We start from the raw sequence: 6,289 nt of genomic DNA, 5'->3' as shown, positions 1-6,289 counted from the left end.
TCCCCGATTCAATTTTTCCAGACCAAACATCCTGTATTTACACATCTCCAACCCCATCTCTAACCTCAAATTCAAACATCAATCACTCCCCTCACAAAGAAGCCAAAAAGACCAGATACCACCACATTTCACCTCCTTCATGTTCACACCTCCCTGATCGTTCCACCGCTCTGACCAGCCTTTTCATCCCTTATCAACCCCTACCAGCGCCACGATCGACGTGTAAGAAGGTGCCATAATGGAAACACGAGATAAGGAAACGAAAAGGGAGGAACAGGTTCGTATCCAGAGAGGTATCGGACTTCAAAGAGACAATTAATGTGGCTGGATACAATGGCGGTCGAATGGTCCATTGTCAGAGGAGCGAGTGTCCCTGCAGCGTCTCCTCTTCTTCGATTTAGCCGACCTGCACAAAGATGCACCGAGTAGGTTCGACAGGGTGAAACAAGAAAAAGAAGGCGTGTATCTATTGGCTCGAATATATTCAATGGACGCGTTCGAGTAGGTGCAGGGATATATGGGGGCGGGACACTGGACCTTGGGGTTTATTTTGGATGTTTGATGTTTTACGATTTTTGGGAACTTTTGAGATTTTGGGATATTGGGGATTTTGAGGAAATTGGAGATTTGGAGCATTTTTGGGATTTTGGAGATTTTGGAGATGTTGAGGATTTTGAAGATTTTGGGAAGATTGACAATTTTGATGATTTATGGAATTTTTGCAATTTTAGAATTTTTTGAAATATTGTGAATTTTTGGTGTTTGAGAAATATTTGAAATTTATGGGATTTTTGGACTTTATGATACCCATTACGTACATAGCGATATTTACCATATGTGTTACGCAAGTTAACCTCATTCGATCAATGTTAATTTTCCTCACCAATCCTTCCATCAACCGCTACAACCGTGTATTGTATTTTGAAAGTTAAAATCGCGCAGCAAAAGTCGCTGGTCATCATCGTGACTAAAACAGTAACTTACCCTTGTGTATCGTTTTAGAGTCATGGCCACGTATGACCGCTCATTTAGGAGGGCCATTCATCCTCGAGACACTTCTCTTGTCCGGCGTCTGAGAAAGCACCGGCCTGATATTTCTCTCCCTGTCTATCATTTTCTCTTTAGGCCCGTGCAGGCTCATTCGAAATGGAACGAAACGAATTACCCGCGTTGTCGAGGACACGTGCTCTCCAGGACTCGTCGCGTATCCCTTCGTTCTCCCCACCTTCTCGCTCTCTCTTTCTTTCTCTCTCTCGCTCTCTTTAATTGTGACGGCCGCTTGGGCGGGCACCGCGAACAGGGTGGGCGGCGGAGAGAGGGATCAAACATTTATTATTCCGAGGGATAAGTCCCTGTAAATATGTACAACGGAGATAAAGAAACAAAAAGGAGGGGACGAATGGAATGTTAACCCTTTCAGACCCTTTGCGTACTTTCGGTGCATTATATCTTAGTCGCTCTTCGTCGTCGTTGGCTGCTTCCTTCCTTGAAATATGTACTTTTTCTTTCGGTTCTCTGTGACGGCCATTTTGCGTTTTCACTTATTTCAGAACGATAGTCTCTTCTAATGCGTTTTCTCAAATGTCCTAACTATGCACTTTGTGAAATATTCTATGCATTCTATGCATACACTATACTTTTTGTTAAATGTTCTACCTATGTGATGTATGAAGGTGAACATTTTTCAAGTATTAAACAAAACACCCTCATCATCAAAGTACTATCAAATCATTCTATCGACGACTGACTAAAATTAGAGTACTTTAGATGAACTTAATACATCATATTGTTATAAGAATTAAAAATTATTTATAAAATTCCGTATTACAATGTGCTACAGTAAAGGTGTCGATCTGACTATCGGTGTTAAAATACCAGACAGCGTTCAACAAGTGGTTTATGGAGAGAAGCAAAATAGGCACTCCGCTAGTTCTCTTTTTAAAATTCCATTAAAATTTGTTGCGACGGCACGAACGCGTGCAGAGAAACGAGCCACGCCATTTTGCGCTAGGGGTCGCAGTTCGAAAATTAAATTTCTCCGGTCTTTCACGCGGCGCGTTCCCAATTACGTCCACGACAAAATATAAATTCCCACGTATTTCACATCGATATCCGGGGCTCCTTTCTTCGTCTCCTTGCCTCGAGACGCATCTAATAATTGGCTTCGTTGAAAACCGCACTCCGCGACGAATCCATCCTCCCCCTCCCGCATCATCTCCTTCTTCATCACACGCGACGAACAGCGAAGCGAGTCAACTTCTTCTTCTTCAGGTTGATTCTTCTCTTTTTCTCTCTCCGCAGTTCTCGAGGATCCTCCTCCCCTCCTTGCCGGTCCATTGAGCCGGCCACGTGGGAACTCGAGGGGTATTTTTACGTTTCGCCATTCAAGTGGACCACTGTAACAGATTGTTTCTTGGAAAGGGTGAGTCCAGCGTCGGGAAGGGGGCTTCCCTTTCGTAATACGACCCTGTATCTATCCAGCAAGCAGCTAATGACGCGGTGAGAGCGTGGAGAATGATCGTAAAAGCCCGAGAATTGGTTCGTTTTGTCTCCACGCTGTCTCAACTCTTCTCGTTCCTTCCTCCATCGTCTTCCACCATTTCCTCCTCTTCTCCTTCGTCTTCTTCTTCTTCGGTTCTTTGAACAGCGCGTGGTGACGATCTATTCGCAGTCATCAAAGAGACCAAGCCGACCACGATTCGATCGCTGGCTATTCTTTGAACGCCGTATGTTTAGCCTTTCATTGTGATGATGATGACAGGGAATTAGCTTGAATTTTATGCGTACGTATCCGCACCAATGCTACGGGAACGGTTGAATAACCACGAGTTGTTAATGTATTCTGTTAATTCGACAGATAACCAGCCGCGAGAGCAACGGGTTTCTTCATCGATGGAGGACAGGGTTTCCTGCTTCTTTGTGAAGCAACATGAAGCAGTGTTTGATTAGAAAGTGTCTTTTGTTGCCTTTTATAACCTATGCCTTTGGTAACTGCGGGACCTGTCCGGTTCAAGATTCGTGTAAACATCTGAAAGGGTGTATGGAATTGAATTTGATGGGAATGATGTATGAGGATTTAACCCTTTAACCACGGCGCATTCTGAAAGCACGTCGGCTTCTTTGAAGTTTAATATTTTCAAAACTTCAACTTTGCGTTAGAACATGGTATTCTATTTCATTGATCATGATGCTCGCTTAATGCGTAGACAGTGGATGCTCCTGACGTGCATTAATCAAGCACATGTTTTACCAAAGTAAACATATGTGTTACTTTTTTGATACAAGCGTATTTTATTGGATCAACTATCCTCACTACTCTTGTGTGTTGTAAGAGTTCATAAATTGTGTTCAAGAATCCACTGTTAATCAGACTGAACATCAAATCAGGAATCAAGGACATTAGGCTACCTGGGTATCACTTCATTATGTATCAAATTAGGCTCTGAAGTTTAGGAGCCTGTCAATGTAATAACCTTAAACTTTTCCCAAAATGAAAACCAAAGAGCAGACAACTTTTTCCTTAGACTCCTCCTTATCCAAATAAAGTTAGAATTACTCCTAGATCCACGTAAGAAATCCTCAAGAAACAGGGAAATGCAGGAAAAGCGAGCGAGGAGGCGAAACGAATGTTGGGTAGGTGTTCCCGGTGGCGATCGCGTAGTCACGAAAATAATGATTGATCGAGCAATTAAATTCCGTTGTCGTGCGGCAAGCGGGGGCAAGCTCGCGGTCGGCTGCGATGAAGATTCAGGTGGTGGATCGGGTCGGCGGGGGCCGGTGCAGCCGTGTACCACTCTGCAGGGTGCCGTTCGGCCACAATTGCTGGTAATGAGCCAGCCTAAGGCCTTCTGACGGGCCTCTTACGCCCCCTTGCCTACGAATTCGCATTCTCACGTCCATCTCCAGGCCACGATGACAACAGAAATCGACCAACACACGGACCCCGACGGGTATCCTCGCTCCGAGACTCTTCCAAGGAATTCCGCTTGATTTCGAAGAAATCTTCACGACACGTCGGCACTGTGATTGACCTTTATGAATGGATACCCTTTTTTATATCCGCCCACTTTTTGGTCCTCTATTAAGATTCATATTTATATGAAGTCGATCAAGATTCATATTTACATTGACCAAACTAATTTTTCTTTTATATTTATTAATCATTAAGTATACAATCATTAAGTAGGTATAATCAGAGCCTTGGATTAGGTTTGAATTAGATTGGACCACATCTGGACGAGGTTTGCTAATGATAACTATACATTGAATCACAAGTGTAGGTTCAATATCTACATCAGGTTAGTGGGAGGATTATTTTGAGCTCACTTAGGTTAGGTCTAGATTAAGTTACGCACCCAGTGACGCACTAAGAACTATACAGCTCTGGATTACATGTCTGATCAATCACACATGAGTACTTGTATCAAACTACAAGTACAACTACGATTAATTAACATATTCTAACAGTGTTACTACAGTATTACAGTGTACACATGGCAACATCGTATCAAATAACAAAAACTGATACATGTGGCTCCTCCGAAGGACAGTAGCGAACGTGTCGATAGCCCTGACACAATCAACGAAATCGACAAAACGAAGAGACCTTCTGACAAGGCAGAAAGGACATCGAACCAAAGCATATTCGCGTCGTCGGTTCTAAAGGACAAAGGTAGTGTCATACGCGACGGACTTTGCGACGCAACCCCGTGCACCGAGGTCCCCCTTCGAGTTTGTTAAGGCACGAGGGCAGCGTGGGTGTATCGACGGAGACAAGATGAACGTTAGAACACGGCCGCGGTCCTCCTTCGGCAACGTTCGACCGGTAATGCATGGGTTTTGTGTCGCGGCAGGCGGCACACTTTGTAACGACCGCGGCCTTTTAACTCGATTAATCTTCGATGTATGTATATACACGCGCTACATATATTCAGGAAAATATAGCCGGGCACACGAGCCGGGCAGAGTGTGTGCGCGTCCGTATGCCATGGCGCGCTGCTGGGACCGCCGATACATTCGGAAATAAAGTGTCGTGCTGCGCGGATGGGAGCCGTCCGAGTCGGCCTGCCGCTAAGCGCCATGAAAATATTGCCCCCTGCTCGACCTGCATCCGCACCCCTTTACCACTTTCTACCGGCGAGCACGAGGTGACGGCTACGCCGATTTCTCTTTTTCACCAGATATAACCGCAGGTTGCGAGCCAAAAATTTCCGAATCGTGGTCTGTAAGCGAGCTGGACACTTGTGCGCATGCGTGAACTATGTAACGCGGTTTGCGCATGCGTACTCCGACTCCTGAAGAGAAAAGTCTCACTCTAAATTGAGTGGAGTTGAGTGAAAAATTTGGTGATTAAGTTTGAAAGCCTAGTTAGGATAGTAGTTTATAGATCTACGAAAGTCAGAAGTGGAAGCTTAAAAATTGAAAGACTCAAAAACTAGACCACATAAAAGAGAAATAAAAAAATATGCAAGTTTCTCCGCATCCCTTATCGAAAGGAATGCATCGTTTCACCGAGTGTACACACGATAAAGAATCAATCAACGCCTATAAATTCTTATTATCGCCATATTTCACGCCCCAGCCTTCAATTTCCAATTAACGATGAAAAAGAAGAAGGCAAGAGAAACGATCTCGCAGAGATTGCATCCAATTAGCCCCATCGGGTATACCTTTCATCGAAACCTTCACCTACTTGCAACGAGAACAAATGTATCCTCCCGGTCGGTTGTATCCCTCTCATATTAGATCAATTATTCACGATAATAGTTTGATACCTGTAGTCGATAAAAAACGGAGATTCTCGCAGCTCCCAGGGGAGAAGCTGGATATACCGGGACGAAGACATGGCAGTCGCGTGAAAAATGGTACGCGAACGAAGTCTAAGGGCGGTAAATGAGGTGTGCGCGAATCCGCGTTCGTTAATGCTCACCTCTTACCATAATCTAATATCCGCTGATATATGGGGTGAGTCGGTAGGGTGCCGTAGGTGCGCAAAGGTCGTAACACCGGGGGTCGACCGTACATATTTACAATTTTAATCATCGTCTCTGCGTGGGACTCATTCGGACCCGGCGACTCGCGATTTCTCCTTTTCGAATCCAACTTCTATCGGACAGTTTTCATTTCGTATGACGGATCACGTGTCGGACAATTATTGAATCCCACACGTTGCCCCGTGATTTCGATCTATTCTGATAACCATTTATTCGTTTGAAAAAATATTCACGGTGATTCTCTTTGCAAGCTTCCTAATTGAGACAATCGAGGGGTGCAAAAAACTCAGTTTCAT

This window comes from Megachile rotundata, chromosome 6, assembly GCF_050947335.1.
Source record: "Megachile rotundata isolate GNS110a chromosome 6, iyMegRotu1, whole genome shotgun sequence".
Lineage (NCBI taxonomy): Eukaryota > Metazoa > Arthropoda > Insecta > Hymenoptera > Megachilidae > Megachile > Megachile rotundata.
The sequence above is the reverse complement of the archived record's forward strand: the minus strand, read 5'-3'. Positions refer to the sequence as shown.